We start from the raw sequence: 22,010 nt of genomic DNA, 5'->3' as shown, positions 1-22,010 counted from the left end.
TGTAGTCCCCAAGTGCATCCTGCCTTGCATCGTGCCGATCCCCCCCCCCCCACCCTGAGAAGCGCTGCTAAGCCCTGCTAGTGCTGTTCCTTGAAGCGCTGAGGAGAAGCGCTGGTGGCTCGACTTACCGCTGCGGCCCTTGCCGCCTCGCCAGAGCCTCAGGCGCCGGTCGCGACGTCAGCCGGCCCAGAAGCGCCGACCTCATCACCCCCTCGGCGGCCCCCGGGAGCCAGGAGAGGGCCGCCGTAAATCTCCGTCAGGCCGTGATCTGAGTAAAAGGCCATGCTAGGACCTGAAGCCTGCCTCCACCATCACGTGACGGGGGCGTCTTCCCGGATTCCGCCCCCGTCAAACGCCGCACAGCCATTGGTCCTGGCTGGCGCACCCCCATTGTCTACGACCCTATTGGCGCTGTAACCAGGCCCCTCCACTTCAGCCTTCCAATTGGTCCCCGGGCCGCGGACGTCACAGGAGGCCCGGGAACCGGCAGCTTCACCGTCGGAGGGCTCCGGAAAAGCCTGCGAGCCCCTCCGATGTGTCACGCCCTCTGGCCGGCCCTACCATCAGCGCGGGGCCCGTGTCGCCCTGCTGTGCCTGCAGCCGGCCCCTCTCACCCCGAGGCCTGCTGATATCAACTGCACTGAGCCGAGTGAGGCCCCGGAGGGCAGGAGCCCTCCCCTGCCTGCAGATTCCGACACAAGGGGCCTGGAGGAGGCCCGAAGCTTGCAGGTAACGTCCCGGGGAGGGCAGACTACACGAGCGGAGCGGGGCCTCCCGGGAGCGTGAAGGAGGCCCCAAAACCGCCCCTTCCCCCAGGAGAACTGAAGATTGGGCCCCGTTGGCCCTAGTTGTGCGCAGGAGACCTCTGAACTGGGCCAGAACATTGTTGAGGCCCCATGGTGATAACTTTCCCTGCCTACTGAAGTGCTTTTGAGTTCACCGTAAATGAAGTTCCATACCTGTGCTTCCATTAGAAGGTGTTACTTGTGCCCACATGTCATGGTTGCTCTTGCCTTATGAAATATTAAATGCACACTAAGAGAATGGAATTGCATGGAGTCATCTTAGGAAATGGTTTGCCCCTGCTTGATGAAGGGTGTGGTATTGCGAAATGAAATGCCTAGTTCGACTGGAAATGATTCTTGAAGTGCTCTTACTGATTAAAAGAAATGTTTATTCTAGCTTAATGAAATGCTGGCTTACCGGATAAGGTGTTAGTTCTCTTGCCTAATGAACTGTTGCCCAATCTTTCATGAGATGTCCATTGTTGCCTAATGAGATGTGGCCTGATTTTTAGGGCCCTGTTGATTCCTGGCTAATGAAATGTTTTACTTCTGCTGTTGAACTGCTTATCTTTACCGCATGAAATGTTTTGCCCTAGCCTGGGGAATTAGTTGCTTCCCTCAATGAAATGTGCCATGGAGTTATTGCTACTGTGATTATTGATCTGCCCTAAAAGATTTACTAGCCGTGATTTTGATGCTTAAGATAAAATGTATTGATTTGAATCAAAACTTACTGGTTTGGTCTAAGTCATTGTGTGCGTTCCCTGTCTCAGTGGATGTGTGTGCTGTGTGGTCACTTTACACCTAAGCTTCGGGTGCCTACCTGCTCGGGCCAAACTACACCCTGGGGAACTGGTGCCCCCAGTTCCTACAACCATACTTCCTCAGATTCTTTATCTTTTCCAGACACTTGCCCTGCGTCCCCCTACAGGCTGGATCCAACAAACCCAATCAGACTTAGCGCGATTCAACTGGCACGGCCGCAAACCCAGGTTTAAGCATGCCATAGCTATTTTGCCTCCGGAGCGAGGCAGCGTTGGGGTTCCTGATCTGCAGCTCTACTTTTACGTCTCCCAGCTCCGCTACCTAGTGGAGTGGAGCCGTCTCGAATCCGAGAAACATTGGCTGTTTCAGGATCAAGCAGTTCCTGGTACGCCCCTACAGGGTATCCCCTTCCTTAATAGAGCGCACAGACCACCTAACCTTGATGCCTCTCACATTACAAGCACCATGATGGAAGCATGGGATCGCACTGCCATTACCCATGAGTTGACGTTGTTCCCTCCCCACTCACCCCACTATTTAATAACCCAAAGTTCCACCCGGGTACTGTTGCCAAGGCCTTCACACACTGGCGCCCGACCCCTCGCAGAGTGTTGGGTCACTTATTTGACCTAGAAGGAATTATCCCATTTCCACGTCTCCGGACAGATTACAGTATCCCAGAAACAGAGAGGCTGTCCTATCTACAACTAAGACACTGGGCTCTCCAACCACAAGTCAGGCCTGGGGCTCAGCGATTACTAACTGCATACGAGAAGTGGCTTATCACTCGATCTGGCGACATAAAACTCATTTCAGATCTTTTTAAGCACCTACTGCTCACCACTGTACACACATATAACGCAGGGGGAGCGCGTCGGGAAAGGGGCTTAGGCCGCACTCTCACTCATAAGGAATGGAATAGTATTTATTATAGGGTCAGGCACTCAGCATATCACGCAGGCCACTAACTAAAGTAGTGATTTACTGGTACTACACACCGGAACGACTCCACCAGTTCGACCCCCGCCAGAGCGCCCGGTGTTGGAGGGAATGTGGGGAGGTGGGCACATTGGAACATTCCTATGGGGCTGCAGCCGAATCCAATTGTACTGGTCCCACATTTTAGACGCCGTAGACTCGCATCTAGACACACAATTTCCACCCTTCCCGGCCTATATCCTCCTGGGCTTACCCAACCCGCTTATGTATCTGGCTAAGTCACGGAAAGGGCGCCTGATTGCAATTGCCCTGGAAGCGGCTACCCAGAATATACTTGCACACTGGCGCTCCCCCCAGCCCCCCAGCCTCCTCCACATTCCGGATGGCTGCAGAGACTTTGGATGGTGTTGGGGATGGAAAAGCTGTCTCTCACTCTAGCGGGTAGGAGTTCTTAGTTCCCCAAACTGTGCCACCCTTTCCTAGCGCTGCTCACAACAGAGTTTAGGGAGCTGACATGTCCTAGATATCTGCGACTCTTGCACCTGGCGGATACACAAATACCGCAGGCGAGCTCCACGCGCGGATCTCGCAGACCGCGATGAATCACGAGGTACTCTGTCCTCTCCCTTTTTCTTTTAGCCTCTCCCCTTTATCCTCTTATTTGTATCCCATTTGGTGGACGAGGAGTAGAGGTGGGGGGGTGGGACTGGTAGGCTTTTTCTGTTGTTTTGCTTCTCTCAACACCGTCTGTCACCAGCTTCACCAGACCCGCTCCATGCAGATTCTACAGTACCACCGCTACCCACGACACTTGTTGTCTGTACTAAGATAATTTTGAGAGCTGGGGTTCACATTTTTTGTTGTGTCACTTGTCTTGAAAACCAATAAAAGATTTAAACCATAAAGAAAAATGGAACTTAATTGACTACTTTTCGTAGCACTGAGAGCAATGAAATGAAAAAGTTAGTAGGTAGACAAAAAAGTTATTTTTATGAAGACCTAAGCTGATAAATATATAAACAAACTATATGGGCAGGATGTGGGCGATACTGAGGTTCTATCTTTACTGGTTTGTCCCATGTTTGAGGTCCAGAAGGATCACAAGCCTCTCGTGGATGGTCATGAAGGTTGAGAATCCTAAACTGTTGAGTTGGTCTATTTCCTTAAAAGGACTAGACTTCACTGTGGAACACAAAGCTAGGCTGCAGCTTGGGAATCTATTTGAACTTTACAGCCGGTTAGGCAGATTCTACGACTGGACTTCCCTAATGGAGGGAGGTTCCAGGTAGTCAGATATGAGATGGAAGTTTGTTGGGACCTGCATGGTAAAACAGAGGTACAACTTTGCCCTGAGCAGGCCGACAAATAAGGTAATCTATGTGCCAACTGACGACTAGACCGTGGAACGGACCATGAGCACCATGGCCAGGAGCCAAGGTCTGAAGAGACACAGCAGATGAACTCTACAGTTCACATGGGACTACCATCCATGCCCCAAGACATGTACATTAAGTTGTGGTGGCAGCATACTGTGCTTCTGATCGATAGTGGCAAACAGACCATTTTTTGGTTTTGGGACAAATGTGGTGCTTACTGGCCCCACTACTGAAAAGTTCTGCTTCAATATAATGCCCAGATCCAGTGCTGTGCGTGCCATAATAATTCCCCTGCGCTGTGCATGCCATATGTGTGCTGTATGCGTAGTGACTGTTAGCAGAACCTAATTATTCTAGTGAGTCAATTCAGAGACCAGTGGAATCTATTTTGAATGCCACTGGGTAAGGCCTAGGACAAGATGGAGGATGTGAGACAGCCTTTCCATGCAGACAAAATGTTTTGCTTGCATTCTCGAGAAGGAAGTTGTAGACTCAGACACTGAAGCGTGCAAGTATAGAGAAAGAGTTGCTTAGAAGTGCAGCAGTGACCTTCTTAGCAAAGGACTGCTGATAATTCACGAGCAGAACCAATAGGACCCTTATTGTGTTATGCTCACTGCTTTGTTTAAAGACTACGGTCATAATAAACATACATTTTGACTTGACTTGACAATAGGTTGATGGTGTTGTGGAAAGGTAGGAAGGCAGGCCTCGACAAATTAGAAAAATGTTACCAGGCCTGCAGGTCTAGTGACTTGGATAACCTACTGGACCTAACTGCAATGTACTTGACCCAAAAACTTGCCTCGAATTATGTGATCCTAGCCAAATATTTTATTTCAGAGTCACCTTTTTCTTCATTGCCACATACGAGACTGGCTTCAAATATATGTGTTCAGCATGTGTACCTTCAAATACATGAGTTCAGCATGTGTGCTGTACAAAAAGCTCTTGTTTGATTTAATAGCTAAACCTTCGCTCCATGTAGAATAAAAATCTAGCCCACATATATGGTACACATGACCCCCAACTTGCCTCTTACTTCACTAATAGAATTGTCATCAGAGCAGGGGACAGGAATGCTTTGTAGTTTATATTTAAAATCTCTCTTAATAAATGATCACTAATGAATGATGCAGTAGAGTACTCTCATTAGCAGGCAGACATTTTCCAATGAAATGGTCACAAACGTTCCCACTACTATGCAGTTTTACTGATGCAAACACTAATGTGTGGAAATCTAGTTTTAGAAAATATTTACCATTTCACATCAACAAGCAAAGTATTGATTTGTTTTGATCATATTAAAATCCAGTTTACTTTGGAATTACACGGGAATTGGGTAAAATGTCAGCTTGGAAGCACATTGCACTAGAACCATACCCCAAAAGTCAATAAGAGCCTAGTGCGCTGTAGGAATACACATGGCTCTCATTTAAAAACTTCTGTATGCTACAGTATCTGGGCTCATCTACCTCTTCCTCTGTTGAGAAAAGTCTCTTAGTCAAGACATTGGTCGAGAGTATACAGTAGTGTCTGAAACTAATATACAAGGCTTAGCCAAGTCAGAATAGATTCTACCCTTGCAAAACAGAAACAAGCATTTACAATGCAATAGGTCTCGCATTTATGAGAGTTTGAGCTATTGGCATTGTAAATGGCAATACCTTCTATGTATGTGTTGTTAACAGATAAATAAAAAACATTGTCATTTATAATGCAAACACAAGGAGATGATGGACGGAGCGCTGAAACATTTCAGACATTCACCCCCAGTCAAAGATCTGTGTAGAATCCATCATTGTTCTCTAGCTCACTTCGCCACCTCAGTTCAGTCCCAGCTATATGCAAATCAGTCTACAATGCCAATAGCTTAAACTCTCGCAAATGCGATACCTATTGCATTGCAAAAGTGTGCTATAGAAATGAAATAAAGTGTTAGAAGAGAGGTGTCCTGCCTACAATAGCAGGCAGGACAACGCTATTAGAGAAAATAGTGCTCTGGGGATGTCATTAAAGCCTACCGAGCAACAATACATGTAACATGGGGTGTCATCATGGGAGGTTACAATATGAAACAAGGAGGAACTACTAAGCCTTTTGACCAATAAACAGCCACAGTTTTGAGTGCACAGTGACACAAGCCAATGAAAAATGTGTGCGGCGAGTGGGCGGAGCTTCAAGTCCCAACCTCAATACAGCATGCCTCGCAGAGCAGAGCATGCGCTGCCCAGGCTCGACCTAAAAAGCTGCAAAGTGTAAAGTCGTAAAAAACGAAATTTCCTAAATGACATGGTTATTGTTAATCCATGCAAACTACAACCACGAAACGCAAAATTATTCATGAAACGGACCGAAACAACAGGCCTGTGAAATATTTCGTACAAAGGGAAATTTTCGTGAAATTCGCAGCAAATCCGTTCCATGTGCGAAACTCCTTTGAGGGGGTTTGGGCAGGGTGCTGTGCTCAGTACAGATGTTAACCCGCGAATCGTCTTAAAATTATGAAAAATAATAATAAAGGCTTTGGGGCGCTTGGGAATAACCCGCCTTCAGTAAAGCACTTCCGGGTTCAGGGTGGGCCCTTGCTGGTACAAAGCGCTTGTTTTAGAAATGTCAAAAACACAACGAGGGGGGCGTGGCCAAGATGGCGGGGTGAGCGGACGCTTCCTCCCGTAGCTCCTCCGGCCCGGCTCAGCTCGAGCCCCGATTTCTGCGCTTCTCTCCCCCCGCAGCTGCTCTGCGGGTGAGAGGGCTGTGCCGGAGTTCCTGGTGCACCTATTGATACTACTTTGACTCCTATCGCCCCGGGGGAAATACCCCGAAAGTTGGCCCAAAGTTCGGAGCACGGAGGAGAGCCTGGGAGGTGGAGCGTATTGCAGTGCTGTCCAGGCGCCTCGGCTGGGCCTGGTGCTGAAAGCTGGTGATCCCGAGTGTTCGGCCCGACGTGCTCCGGAGAATAACAGCACCCCCCGGACGAAGCCTACGTGACCGGTGTCACCGACGCGCAGCGGACCCTGGACCTTAGCAGGCGCTTTGACCCCTCGCTACCGTCGACGGTGCATGGTGTGGCGTGGACCCCGGACCTGGTGGCGAGAGACGGAGGCATCTACGCGGCAGCCGACCTGGGCGGACCCGCCGGCGAAACTGTGAGACACTGGCTGCGGACTTTCCTTGCTTATTGTGCCCCGGGGGACGCTGGTGATCTCGCCAGCCCGGGCCGCTCTCTTGGACCCCGCCCTGCCGCCATCTTCTCCCGGAGGAGCTGGTGCTGGCGACCTCCACCCGTGCCTTTGGCGGGCGGGTGCCCACCTTCGCCTTGGCTCCTGACCTAATTTCCCCAGGGGTGCGCTGCTGAGAGACCCTGACTCTGGCCCCCGATTGCCACCCTGGTCGGCACAACGACTGTCTCGCCCTGGCCTGAACCGCCATTTTGTCGCTTGTGACGCAGCACCCTTGTCTTCAGCAGGGTCTCACATCTGGTGCCCACGAGCTACTGGACGCACCTACGGCGGCCGGCCCTGAACCTTGCCCACTGCAGCGGCCGCGATGACTGGGAGAGGAGGCTCGAAAAGGGGTGACCGCACTCTGCCGGACATGCTCAGCAGAGCCCAGCAGCTGAGGGACAGGACGCAGCCGTCGCCGGGGTCCTCCCGGGCCTCGGCAGAAGCAACTGGAGGCGAACCGCCGGTCACGAGGTCCTTTATGGAGGACTTATTTAGCTCCCTCAAGGACGACTTCCAGACACTAAAGAAGGAAGTAGCCAGCGAGGTCCGAGAAGTGCGCAGGGAGGTGGAGGGCCTTGGCGAGCGTGTTGACACGGTGGAAACGGCGGCCCAGCGCCGTGATGAGGAGATAGTCCATCTCCAGCAGGACGTTCTCCGTCTCCGAGAGCAGTGTGTCGAGCTCCAGGCACACTCTGAGGACCTCGAGAACAGGTCCAGACGGAACAACATCCGGGTGTGGGGTGTCCCGTCCGCGGACGAGGGGACGGATGTAGTGGCCTATCTACAGGACTTATTCCGGGAGATTTTGGGAGAGGATGCAGAATTCCCGATCCGCATAGATAGAGCGCATAGAGTGGGCCGACAGCGCCAGTCATCAGCACCCCCACCGGGCATTCTGGCGTTCCTGCCTGACTTCCCCTTGAAGGAGCGCATCATGGCAGAGGCCCGCAGGAAGCAGCCTTTAACTTTTAGAGAGCGGCCTGTGGCGCTCTACCAGGACCTGTCCGCCATCACGCTGCAGAAGCGCAGGTCCTTCCGGATAGCAACAGACTTTCTGCGGGAGCATGAGACGCCCTACTCCTGGGGTCACCCCTTTCGCCTCATCTTTAGATGGAACGGAGTGTTACACCAGCTGCGCTCCCTCCAAGATGTCTGCGGGGTGTTGGGACTCAAGGCCACGGAGGAAGACGGAGCGACGCCCACATCGAGACGCTCGGAGAGACGGAGCCGGCGGAGATCGACGAGGAGACAGTCGTCGGCGACTGCGAGCCGCCCTGATTCCCCTACCATCAGGGCGGATATGGAGGAAGCCCTGAGAAAGGCGGCCAGGACCTTGCCTGAATCCAACGGCGTGGCCTTGACGGCCTAACTTCACTCCGGGGGGAGAGATGCTTAGCCTCTGCGATGCTGGGTTGGGGCTGGGGGTTGGGAGGGAACGGTTGGAGGTGAGTGGCTGAACGTCCACTTGATTGGTTTCTACAGACTTGCCCGTTTGGGCTGGACTGAGACAATGGGGTGTTTTTATTTGTTTGTGGTTTTGGCTAGTTGCCATGGGTTGGTTTTGGGAGGGCTTCAGAGTTGTTTTGTTGTTGGTGGGGTCCCGTCCGACATTGCCCAAGCACGCGTGAGGCCGGTCTTGGCCTTCCCTGCGCGTCTGCCCCGCGCGCCCCCTCCGCTGATCCCTCGCTTGCTGCACAGCGCTTCGAGTCCTTGGGGGAGATGCCATCTTTGAAAGTGGTGACCCTTAATGTTAAGGGTCTGAACAATCCCGTGAAGCGCAGGGCGATCCTATCCTTATTAGAAGGGACGCAAGCGGACATATGCCTTTTGCAGGAAACTCATCTGCTACCCAAAGATTGCCATAGGCTGCGCTCTGCCAAGTTCCCCACCCAATTCTTCTCTTCGGCAGCGACCAAAACTGCAGGCGTAGCCATTCTTTTAGCTAGCTCTTTTAAGGGGCGAGGTGTTGTACAAATATGCCGAGCAAAAGGGGAGGCTCCTAGCGTATCGCATGCGGCTTGGGGGTATTGCCTTCACGGTTGGCTCCGTTTACAGCCCGAATGATCACCAGGATCGTTTCCTGGAATCAGTGTTGGTGGACGTCACTGCCTCGCCCGATCGCCATGTTGTCTTGGGGGGCGACCTGAACATCGTCTTCGACTCGGCTATGGATAGGTCTGCCCAGCGCTCCCCACAGACGGGGGAGCTTTCCCGCGTGGTGCAAGACCGGATTGCAGAGATGGATCTGCATGACCTCTGGCGCGCTATGCACCCCACCGATAGGGACTATTCCTATTTCTCCCACGCGCACCGCACTTATTCGCGGTTGGACTATCTCCTGGTGAGTGGACCACTACGCACGGCCGCCACGGCGGCGGACATCGGGGTCCTGTCCCTGTCCGATCATGCACCGGTTTCCGGCGTTTTTGCATGGCCGGCGACTTCCCCCTTCAGAGGGTTGTGTCGGCTTCAGGATACTCTTCTGCATAAGAAGTCGGTCGCGAAACGAGTGGAGGAGGTCATTCAGGACTATCTGGTCCACAATGGCAACTCCGACACGTCTCAAGCGACGCAATGGGCGGCCTTGAAGGCGGTCCTCAGGGGGGAATTTATCTCCATCTCCTCGGCCGAGAACAGGGAGCGGCAATGTAAGAGGGACGAACTGACTGCGCAAGTCAGGGAACTTGAGCAGGTTCACCGCCGAACGGGGGCTCCTCGAGTTTGGAGGCAGTTGAAGGCGGCGAGGAAACTCCTCTCTGCCCTGGATCTGGATCGAGCGGAATATGCGGCGTTGCGTCTGAAGCATGCCTTCTACACGGGCGGGGACAGGTGCGGTAAGCTCCTGGCCCATCGGCTCAGGGCTGCGCAGCAACGCAATGTGGTGAAGGAGCTAGTGGGTGCAGATGGGGTTTCTGTTTCCGGTGACGCGGAGGTGGCGGACTCCTTTCGTAGCTTCTACGAGGCGTTATATGCCGCGGAACCCTCCTCGCCGAGGGAAGCTGAGGACTATCTGGAGTCTGTGACCCTCCCGGTGCTAGAGCCCGCCCAGGCGGACCACCTAGAGCGGGACATCCACGTGGAGGAGGTCATCTCCGCTATAGCATGACTGAAACACGGTAAATCCCCGGGCCCGGATGGCTACACGGCCTTGTTCTACAAGACCTTCTGTTCCGCGGTGGCGCCTATCCTGGCTCGCCTGTTCAACTCCTTCTCCGAACCGGGGGCTATCCCGCCGGACCTTCTTTCCGCGACTGTGTCGGTTATTCCGAAACCCGGGAAGGATCGGACCCTGTGTGGCTCTTATAGGCCTATTTCGCTTCTGAATGTTGATCTTAAGCTCTACACGGGGATCCTAGCGGCCAGACTTGGACTGCACCTACCGGGCCTGGTGGAGGTGGACCAGGCTGGCTTTGTACCCGGTAGACAGACAGTTGACAACACCAAGAGGGTGACGCACATACTAGAAAAGGCCTCGCGGGTCCGGGGGGGGAGCGGATGTTGCTGTCGGTCGATGCGGAGAAGGCCTTTGATAGAGTTCATTGGCCGTACCTTGAGCTGGTTCTCGGGAAACTGGGGATCGGCGAGAAGTTCCGCACCATGGTCTTCAATTGCTATAAAAGGCCATCAGCATCGGTGCGGGTCAATGGGCACAGCTCTAGTAGTTTTGTCATTGAGCGCGGCACGAGACAGGGCTGCCCCCTCTCGCCGCTTTTGTTCGCCCTCTACATGGAGCCGTTTGCCCAGAGGATACGCGATAATCCGGACGCTATTGGGGTTAAGATGGGTCAGTATACCCATACTGTTAGCCTTTATGCGGACGACGTCCTATTGACCCTGGATGACCCCAGGAGGTCACTCCCTGCTTGCGTCCAGGAACTGAACGCCTTTGCACGCGTGGCCGGCTTTAAAATGAATATGGCCAAATCGGCTGCCCTGGACGTGTCGCTCGCCGCGGACACCAGGAGAGACCTTCAGCGTCTCTTCCCCATGCAGTGGTCCTCATCCACGGTGCCATACCTGGGGATCTTGCTGGCGCCTTCGCTACCTGAAATGGTCAAAGCAAATTACTCTTCCCTTGGCAAGAAGATTAAGGAGGAACTCGGCCGGTGGAACAAGGGCCTGCTCTCGTGGCTGGGCCGTATCGCAGCGGTGAAGATGACGGTGCTGCCTCAGATCTTGTACCTTTTTCGCGCTCTACCTCTCCAGCCCCCTGTGGGTTGGCTACAGCAAGTGCAGGCTGACATCTCCCGTTTCGTGTGGCAAGGCCGCAGGCCTCGGATGAAGAGAGTTCTCTCCACGCTTGCTCCGGAGGCAGGGGGTCTTGGTATCCCGGATCTCCGGAAGTATTTTCAGGCGGCGCAACTCCGTTACTTGGTGGAATGGAGCAGATGGGAATCTGACAAGCACTGGCTCTTTCAGGATCAGGCGGTAGCGGGACGTGCCCTTCAGGAGGTTCCGTTCCTGCGGCGCGCACATCGCCCGGCTAACCTCTACGCCTCCTTTGTCACCCGGGTCCCTCTGCGGGTGTGGGATGCAGTTTGCGAGCTCCGCGAGCTAACTACTTTCCCATCACCGTTTACGCCCATAGTTGGTAACCCGGACTTTACTCCAGGCCTAGAGCCGGGAGCTTTTTCCCACTGGGTGAGTGCGGGTTGCAGGGCACTGTTTCAGATTTATGGGCCGGAGGGCGTGCTTCCTTTCCAGCAACTTCGACAGGAATTTGGTTTGACGGAGGTAGACAGATTGCGCTACATGCAGGTCCGCCACTGGGCTCTCCAACCCCAGGTGCGCGACGTCGCAGCCCGTCAAATCACTCCTTACGAGCGGTGGCTAGTGACCCGGACCTCGGATGCCAAGCTTATTTCCGATCTCTATAAATTTCTCCAACCCCCGACGTTTCATTTCCATAATCCGGGGAGGGAGCGCTGGCACAGGGAGTTGGGCAGGACCCTGAGTCACAAGGAGTGGGACAAGATCGCATATCGGGCGAGGCACTCAGCATACCACACTGGGCTGACGGAGACCTTTACTAAGGTGTCCACCTACTGGTATTACACCCCGGAGAGGCTCTATGAGATGCACAAACTCACCGACAAGGGATGTTGGCGGGGCTGCGGACAGGAGGGTACTCTATCGCACATTCTTTGGGATTGCCCGGTACTGACTGCTTACTGGAAAGAGGTCCTAGATGAGGTGGATAGACACTTTGAGATTGAGCTGCCGCGCTTCCCGGCGTATGTCTTGCTAGGCCTTCCCAATGACTTAATGTATCCGCTGAAGTCCCGCAGGGGTAGGCAGATTGCTATTGCGCTAGGCTCCGCGGTCCAAAACATCCTTGTCCACTGGCGCACCCCCGCTGCCCCCTCCATCACTGGTTGGCTACATAGACTCTGGCAGGTACTGGGTACGGAGAAGATGTCGCTTACAGTGGCTGGACATGTAGATCAGTTCGAGGAGCTCTGGCAACCCTTCCTCGCACTGCTGTCCACAGAATTCCGGGAGCTCACATGTCCGAGGTACCTGCGCCTTCTTAGGCTGACGCCACCGGCGGCCCCGGCGGATTAGGAGGGATGGGGCTGGGGGGACTAGGGGTTGGGGGTAGGCTGTTGGGGGCGGATGCTTTTTTTGCGGGCTATTGGACGGGGATGTTGGGGTGTTGTTTTTTTCCTTTTTTTTTTTTTCTTTCTGGGGGCGGGGGGCATGGAGGGACTGCGTTGTGTTTTGCTATGTTGCAGGAAGCTACTCGCTCTTAGCTTGGGTTGGGAGGTCGGGGAACATAGGAGGGTTGTGTGCACTACCTTATTGCCTTACAGCTGATGCCTTCCCTTCCCCTCCTGGACCACCGACCTTCCCCCTTTCGACCAGGACTGCTGCAACATGTCTCTTTTTTAGGTCTCGCCTGTCGATGCGCATGCACATCGAGCAAGGCGAGAGTATTGGGACTTATCTACTCTTTATCCACACTGCAAGGAATCGTGGCGATTCCTTGCAGTGCCCGTGACTTTTAAGCTCAATGCGCATGCGCATTGAGCTTAAAAGCGCGTGCACGTCCGTCTTTGTTTACCCGCTCCGCCCCCTCCCCTTCCCGCCGTGTCGCATTTCTCCTCCCCTCTCCCCTCTCTTCCCTCCGTCTTGTTTTTCTCCCAATGCTGTGAAAAGCACGCGTTAAACTTGGGGCACACCGATATTAAACCTGTTCTCATGTTTTGCAATTTTTACATTTCGTCACATTGTCCGTTTTGTTTTTCGTGATGTTCTTGCACAATATCCAGTTGTCCCAGCCAAAGTAAGCAAAATGTTTGTATGTCTTATGGGTACAAGTTAATGTTATTTGTAGTTAACTCGATGAATAATATGCTTTACACTTGCTTAATGAGGGCATTTTTAATTGCGAGGTGAATGGCGTTCTTGGCAGTGTTCGTGTCATCTAGTTTATTTTGTGGGTTTACCTGAAGGGAGCTAAAATATCCACATACTTGGGTGAGAGGACGTTTAGTTAGCGCTGAGTGGTTTGGCATGAGATTTGAGCTTGATGAGCAAGTGTCTACAACTACATTTTTTTTTACTTACTTACAACTACATGGCCGTGCGTGTTCTTGCCGCCTTTCAGTAGCAGCAGCAGCTGCGTAATGTGGTTGTAGTTCCCCACCCACCTGCAATGCTGGGAACTGCAGCTCGGTTTACATGTGAGCAGCGGCGCGCGGGGCTGCAGCTCGGTGCACGCGGCTGGAGAGGCGCGAGGCCCGTCCCTAACGCTCAGAAAAACAGGAAACTGTGACGTCTACTCGTGTTCACGCCTTTGGTCCATGTACTTTGTAGCTACGCCTGCGTATGCAGCACCTCTTGATTGTCTCGTTTTTTATTACGGAGAACAAGCCTTGCGCTCTTAGGTGTAGGGCTGTCCGCGTTTCATTCTACTTCTTTCTTTGTTGCGGTAAAGTGTTTTGGAAAACTGTAAGATGGAAAGGCAGTAGTGACCAGGATCTCTATTTTCTAATGAGCTGACGAGAAAAAAAGGGCGTTTTTCATTAAATGGACTGTAAAATGAAAGCACCCTGATACCTTTTGTGATAGACTGAGGGTTCTATTAATTATTGGCTTCAGATTGCGGCAGCGGAAGCACTTTTAAACGGTCGTTACCACCGGGCAGATAGGACTGCTAAAGTTTCGCAAGCTTCTCGCTATACTTTGCTACAAAGGCATTGGAAAGAACATTTGAATGTCGTTGTTGTTTTTGGTGGTTTTGTCTTAATCAGAAAAATCTTTATTTTGGCGCTGACATGATCAACCAGTGACAACTCCAAGTTTTATGGAGTCAATTAGTACTATTTTTGTGCCACCATTCATCACTTTTTTCAATAATTGCTTTGGTAATTGAAGTATAAATCTGTGTTCTGTGTGTTCGGAATTGATGGTCTTTAGAATGCAAATGGGTCTGCTGGAACCCTAACAACCCCAGGACAGCGTCCCCGCGGGGCGTATTTAAGTTCGGGTTCACACTGCTCTGTTTACTCTTGCTTTGGCAGCTCACCGCGGCGCCCTGCTGCCAGCCTTTCTCTGCGCTCTGAAAACAGGCACGTTGCTGACATGGCGGTCATCGATCGCCCTCCGTGGGGCAGGCTCCGCCCACAGCACTGCTCACAGACAGGAGGCGCTGGGGTCTGCGCCGACTGTGATAAAACACCCATGCCCATAAAACTCGGCTCTTTCTTCAAGGCCTAGTTGCAGAAAACAAAGGAACATGCAAAAAGAAACTTTTATCGTTAACTTCTTCAAATTATAGTAAGATTTCAATAACCCCATCTTGTATTCCTCGCTGTGTGCCTCACATTTAGGACAAATACATGCATATATATTTCAAGGGGCCGCAATCGCAACCCCTCAACCCCTCCCCCTCAACCCCTCACCCACCCTCAACCCCTCCCCCTCAACCCCTCACCCTCACTCACCCTCAACCCCTCACCCTCACTCACCCTCAACCCCTCACCCTCAACCCCTCACCCTCAACCCCTCACCCTCAACCCCTCACCCTCAACCACTCACCCTCAACCCCTCACTCACCCTCCCTCACCCTCCCTCACTCACCCTCCCTCACTCACCCTCCCTCACCCTCACTCACCCTCACTCACCCTCACTCACCCTCACTCACCCTCACTCACTCACCCTCCACCCCTCACTCACCCTCACTCATCCTCACTCACCCTCACTCATCCTCACTCACCCTCAACCCCTCACCCTCACCCTCACCCACCCTCAACCCCTCACCCTAACTCACCCTCACCCTCACTCACCCTCACCCTCACTCTCACTCACCCTCAACCCCTCACTCACCCTCAACCCCTCACTCACCCTCACTCACCCTCACTCACCCTCACCCACCCTCACCCTCACTCACCCTCAACCCCTCACCCTCACACAGTGCAATAGGTCTCGGAGCATTTGAGTTAGAGCTTTTAGAATTGTTTATGGCTTTTTTTATTTGTAATTCTTTAGCATTGGCTACAGGAAACAAAAATGCTAAAGATTTACAAAAAAACCCCATAAACAATTCTAAAAGCACTAACTCTAATGCTGCGAGACCTATTGCATTTCCTCACTCACCCTCAACCCCTCACCCTCACTCACCCTCACTCACCCTTACCCTCACTTACCCTCAACCCTTCACCCTCAACCCCTCACTCACCCTCACTCACCCTCAACCCCTCAGCATCACCCTCACTCACCCTCAACCCCTCACCTACCCTCACCCTCAACCCCTCACCCTCACCTACCCTCACCCTCAACCCCTCACCCTCACTCACCCTCACTCACCCTCACTCACCCTCAACCCCTCACTCACCCTCACTCACTCACCCTCACTCACCCTCACCCTCACTCACCCTCACTCACCCTCACTCACACAGTGCAATAGGTCTCGGAGCATTTGAGTTAGAGCTTTTAGATTTGTTTATGGCTTTTTTTATTTGTAATTCTTTAGCATTGGCTACAGGAAACAAAAATGCTAAAGATTTACAAAAAAACCCATAAACAATTCTAAAAGCACTAACTCTAATGCTGCGAGACCTATTGCATTTCCAATGCTTGTCTTTTCATTGTACTGTATGTAACCTTGACCTCCTACTCCCCTTCCCCATGTTTTTACGTTTAATAAAAAATGCTTTAAACCTAAAAACACGACGAGTTTCTCTGGTCTTTGCATGGGCATGCATGCACCAATACCACATGATGGAATGTACCAAAACTTGTAAACTTTTTTTTAATTAGAATTCCAGTTAGTGTGGGGTAAGCACGGAAAAACAAGATTACAATAAAATGCTAAAATGCATCTCTACTGAAGGCTCCGAAATTAGCTTTGGAGCAGAATCCAGATTACTTCAGAGCAAGGCAGTGGTCTTCAATTATTTTAATGCTGCGCCACTTCTAGCGCAAAAAAAATGTTTTAAAAAATATATATATATATATATATATATATATATATATATATATATATATATATATATATATATATATATAATATATATATATATATATATATATTATATATATAATATATATATATATATATATATATATCTCCGGCTCCCCTTCAAACAAAATTCACAACCATTCGATTAAACTGGCAATGTTTTAATATGCCTAGACATATTTAAACATTGCAGGTAAGTCCTGTTACCGTTTTAAAAATGCAGACAAATGCATGATTGCCAAACATAGTATTCTGTTCATGCAGGCCTTACTAACCTGTACAAGTATCCACAGTGTGATCAATAGAAATGGGGGTGGGGTGTTTTGAAGAATATTTGGAGTCCTTTCCCTTTTGATACCTTTTCCCGGGTAATAAATGATAAAAGATGTTAGTGATGGAGCATTACAGAGCGTCATTCTTCTGCTCATTTTATTCAGCTGAAAACAAAGCGCTATCAGCCTAATGCTTATTTTGGCTAGACCCTGGTACTTCCCCCCCCCCCCTCAGCCCCCTGCCCCCCCCCTCCTCCCCATCACTTGAGGCCCTGCCCCAAGTTTGAAGACCCCAGAGTAAGGTAAACTGGAGCTGTGACCTTTGTGTGCAGGTTGCTTAAAGGAGGAAGACACCTTCCCAAGAGAACAACCCCTGAAGTGGCTTCTGAGCGCTTGCCTGGACTGGCCAAACTAGCATGGCTGTGGGAGTTTGTGCCCGTGGAGTCTTCACTCTGAAATCTTGTTTTGGGGGAAGATTAGAAAAAGGGAAAAAAAGATTTACGTTTTATAATAATGCACTGAAAGGCAAATGATTATTTACTCTCTTTCCTGTTTTCCACGGTAGCTTCTAAAGGATAGCACGCACAAAGGCCCGCTTCACCGCGCTTTTCCAATTCACACAAAGAGCCTGACCCTACAGAAAAGCAGAAACTGTGCTGAAAAAGCGCTATCAACAAAAGGCAATAAAGTCCCCGAAGCGCGTGCACGAGCGCTAGCTCGTGGTGAAAATCCTACCCACCTGAGTTGGGTAGAAATAACGCAGCGCTTCGGGACTTCGCTCATGGAGCATTATAAACGATTCATTCAAGTTACACTCAGTTAGGGGTCTGCGAAATATTCATAATTTGCTTTGGTGTAATTACATACATGTTTGGCAAAAAAAAAAATACATGTGAAATGCAAATCTTTTTTTTGCGCTATATTTGAGTGCAAAATGCGTCCTCGTGGCAATTTTTGGCATGAGGACACACTCCGCAAAAGCACAGGAGAAAACAATCACTCGATTTCTGTTGTTCAGGGTAAATTTTATCACAAATAACGCTTATTTATCCAAATTTTCGAAAATATGTTATTTTGGGATATTCCCGCAACTAGTGTAACACAAAATTACCAAAATGATGGTGGCTTAATTTAAATTCCACCGGGACTTTATTTTTATAAATAAATAATATATATCATTCTAGGTCGCCTCAGTTAATCACTTCAAAAGGACATCTGCTACACAAGAGCTTTATAACCTTGGCCCGCCATCAAAGGACTCCTAGACAGCTATCAAACAAGCCAACATTAGGAAACAGATAAAAGGAAAGTCTAGAAAAAAGAAACTGGGTCCTGACTTTTCCCTTTAACGTACACTGAGGCGGAGGACGTTCTAAACAGGAGAAAGCAACAAGGTAAAAAATAATCGAAAATAACTGCAAAACAACGTAAAGTGCAACAAAGATTGGCTAAAATATCTATCACATGGACAAGCCATTGTAGTGCTGCCAAAGGAACGTTGCACTCTCCCAAAACACAAAAGATACCACACCATACCTGCTCGAAAACCAAATGGGGTTGACCTTTCCCTCCGTGTCAGATCTAGGGTTAAACAACACCCAGAGTCCCCTAGTTCAGATAACAGGGTATAACCCCTTGAGGAGTTTGACAGATTTGTATGTAGTTTCTGGGTCTGACTGAATTCTAAACAAGCGCACGCCGCCGTATGCGTTCACAGCGTTTGTCGGCTGGCTCGTGCACATGTCCTGTGCTAACGCGAGAGAAGCTGACGCCGGCGCCGTACGCGCTCACAGCGCTTGTCGGCGCGCGGCCAGCTCCTGTCGCCTTTTCTACACCCCACCCCAACAGGAATCGCCGGCTAGCAGCGCTTTGCGCTGCAACGCTAGCTCGACCTAAACCAGTGAGCAGCTCCAGATTTCACCCCGGAGTTCCCTAGGAGACTAGAAGGAGTCTACTCTGGATACATGGGGCTACAAAAAACGACAAGCTACACTCAGGGATTGCACTCTGGACTTCCATTGCAGTCCTGAATAGGTAAGATCTAAGTATCGTCAGTTAAGTACTTGGGGGGGGGAGGGGTGTGTGTGCCTGCGTGTGTGTGCATGTGTGTGTGTGTGCATTCGTGAGTGTGACTGTGTGTGTGCACGCGTGATTGAGAGAGGCTGATGATGTGAATGTAGGACAGGAGATGCAGGCTGGACGTGCGTGTCCACAGACCAGAATCGCCGCGCGTGCCCCGGTCTGTCTTCCTTGAGAGGCATCTCGACAACAATAGGTTTCGAGAGCGAGACCTACAAATATAGAAGATGCAATCTTCCCGAATTGGGAGAGTACTTAAATTGGAAACACATCTTGTGGTTTAGGTGGCCCTGGAGTACCACCAATCTTTCCCAGGGGTCTTAAATACTGTCCCCTTCCACTGGACTGCGATGTTTTGCAACAATACTCTGTGCAATAGTTCAGACAGACAGTTATCCATGAATAGGACTATATATGTTGTCATATTACTCCAGCTATGGGAGGATCTGCCTGGAAGTTTGGGGTTGGTTTTTCCTATTGGAGCAGGGTCAAAACTGAATGGTATCCTAAATAAGATAGGCAAATTGCAAGCATTCCTCCCATCACCTTTTGTGCTTTTCATGTACCACCCTAAGTGGCAAGGGTGTGCCCAGACGTGGGTCCTGTGCTTACTGTGCCACTGGAACCAAGGTACACCCGACTGAAGAGCTCCAATCAGGATAAAACCAGTCTTGGGTTGCATATGTTCTGGTTCAGGGAAGACTTGGGCTGGCAGTTCGGGCTGGACTGCTCCTATTGAAGCAGGGTCAAGACTGATTTGCGTATGGCTTGGTCCAAAGTAAAGTAGCATGCTGGGTAAAAGAACAATGAATTGGTATGTTCACAGGAGTGATTGCTAGTGGTTAGACAAATGCAAGCATTCTTCTTTTCACGGTTTGTGTGTCTGAAATTGCTCAAGGTCACAATCAGGCGTAGGACTCAGTAAAATGCTGCTTTCTACTGGGACAAAACGAAGAAGATGAACTGCCTGGCGTGAAGAAAGGAGCAGGTCCTTCACCTAGGAAACATACAACATGAACCAGATAACTGAAGCCTGCATGAATGACACTAGTAAGGAAGCTGGCCACTAGAATCACCAGAGGGAAAAAAAGATGTTTCCACTTCAGTCTAAATTTTAGGATGATGTACCATTTGCTGCTACGTGTTGCCCTGATGAGAGAACCATTTAAGTTACATCTCTGGCCTTTACATCTCCAGAGTCATTGTTACTTAAAATTTGGGTTGGACACGATCTCTAATTGCTAGATCCCCAGCCCCAAACGGTAAGCATTTAGAATCAATGGATACTCAAAGTCCAGTGGGTGCCTTTTCCGAACAAAAATCCTGCCCAGTCTCTCCCTTTCATGAGGTGAGCACCATGATATGGGCCTCTTAAGTTCAGTACTGATAGTGGACGTATTTGGCGGCTCAAATCATATCCCAGAACCAACAGTCCCTCAGTACAGACTCAACCCAATGAGGCCACTGGTCTTCCCTTTTGAACTGTACTCAGTCCTTTAAAAACTCGAATCCCGGATCCATACCAACCTCATTTACTAGGCAATGAGACCATGTGAATTGACCAGCAGCAGTCTAAACTTGGTCTTGTACTTCGGATTTTGTTGTTTTTTTTTAGCACTTTGGCAGAAAAATTAACGACTGAGGCTCAAACCACTGCGCAGTTCAGCCTTGCAGGGCTGCTCAAAAATGAAGCACGCAACTTGATACATTGGTGCATTTTGTATGGTATCTCTGCCCCAAAGACTGTCTGTAGTAAACCTGAAACTTCACTAAGACTGCCAGAAAAATGCAAACCCTTACCAAGATACTGCAGATCATCATGCTCTGTGTTATCTGTAGCAATGCAACTTATATTGTCTTGTGTCAAAGAGAATTTAAGTTTCAAACTGTTTACTACCTCGAGGAGTATACTTTGGCTGCTTCTCACACTATCCGTAGAGAACTTAGTGTACAAGGGAGCCAATGTGCTTATCTAAATAAAGTGCGCGAGAAACTGAAGGTCTAGCACGCCAGAGGAAAACAACAGTACCAGTACTGGAAAATGCCTGCAACCACTTAAAGCCTCACATACCAAATAAAAAACACTAGCTCTTGCTCAAGGCTTATGAAATTCATTGGGCATTACAAAAGGAATCTTCCAATAAAAAAAATGTCTGGCGAGTATGTTTAATAGTCTTACACCAAACTAAGTGAGTCTTCTAGCTGTGTATAAAGAGTCACAGATTTTCAACACTAGGATCAGACATTAAGGGATACGTAAAGGCACAAGTGTCTGAGATTACATCATAAGGTTGCCATGATCTTAAATGACTAACACAGACAAAGATGACACCTACCCCAGAGAGAACGATCCTGCGAGTAAGAGAAGTCAAGCTTTGCCTGTTTTCTTTTTGCTGTTGTATATTGAATCATTTAGCCCACCTGGCCGATTACACTGGTCTACTGGATTTAAAACATTACCCTTGTTGATTATCAAGCAACACAAGAACAAAAACCTAAAAGCTAAAAGGCAGGAAATGTCTGAGTCCCCAGGCAAAGCTAGTGCATCTCCCCGTAAGGCTAGAATTTATTCCAGGATCCTCTTAGAATAGGATGCATACTCCAATAATCCAAGATACACCGCTTGACAATATATTCCAATTGCAGACTTCAGGAAGATCGTCAAGCATAGTAATACACAACAAAAGACAATATCAAAGTCTTGTTTTTTGCTAAAGATTTATTGTCCCTTCTGAGAGTGCAGAGGCTTCAGATGTCTAAGGAGCCCCTTTACCACTTGACCTTATTACCGTTTCCAAGAATGGTTTGCAGGTTGCACCTGTACAGAACAGCACTATGAACCCTCTAGAACACTGTTCCTGAAATTGTGTGTAAGGAGTGATGCATCAATCTTAAAGTCAACTTTGTATTTTTGCCAACAAAGTGACGGGAGAAGTTTGGATTTATCCTCAAGTTGCCTCATCCCGGCCCTTGTACATCTGTGATTACCTCGCCCCATTAAAATGAACCTGTGCACTGTTCCTCGTGAATCCTAGAAATGTGTGGTTTCTTCACCCCATCCCCTGGCACTTGACCAGTTTCCACACTCACTGTCCAGTTAC

At 50.0% G+C, this 22,010-nt stretch overlaps 1 protein-coding gene across 2 annotated transcripts in view; it reads right to left on the bottom strand.

Annotated features, from left to right (window-relative positions):
* KIAA0586 (KIAA0586 ortholog) overlaps positions 1-22,010 on the bottom strand; it is a 637,696-nt gene that overhangs the window by 614,174 nt on the left and 1,512 nt on the right. The gene's annotated exons all lie outside the window — the stretch shown is intronic.

The sequence above is a fragment of the Lissotriton vulgaris genome, chromosome 9 (genome assembly GCF_964263255.1).
Source record: "Lissotriton vulgaris chromosome 9, aLisVul1.2, whole genome shotgun sequence".
In the NCBI taxonomy this organism is placed as follows: Eukaryota; Metazoa; Chordata; class Amphibia; order Caudata; family Salamandridae; genus Lissotriton; species Lissotriton vulgaris.
This window is presented reverse-complemented; position numbering and strand designations above follow the sequence as displayed.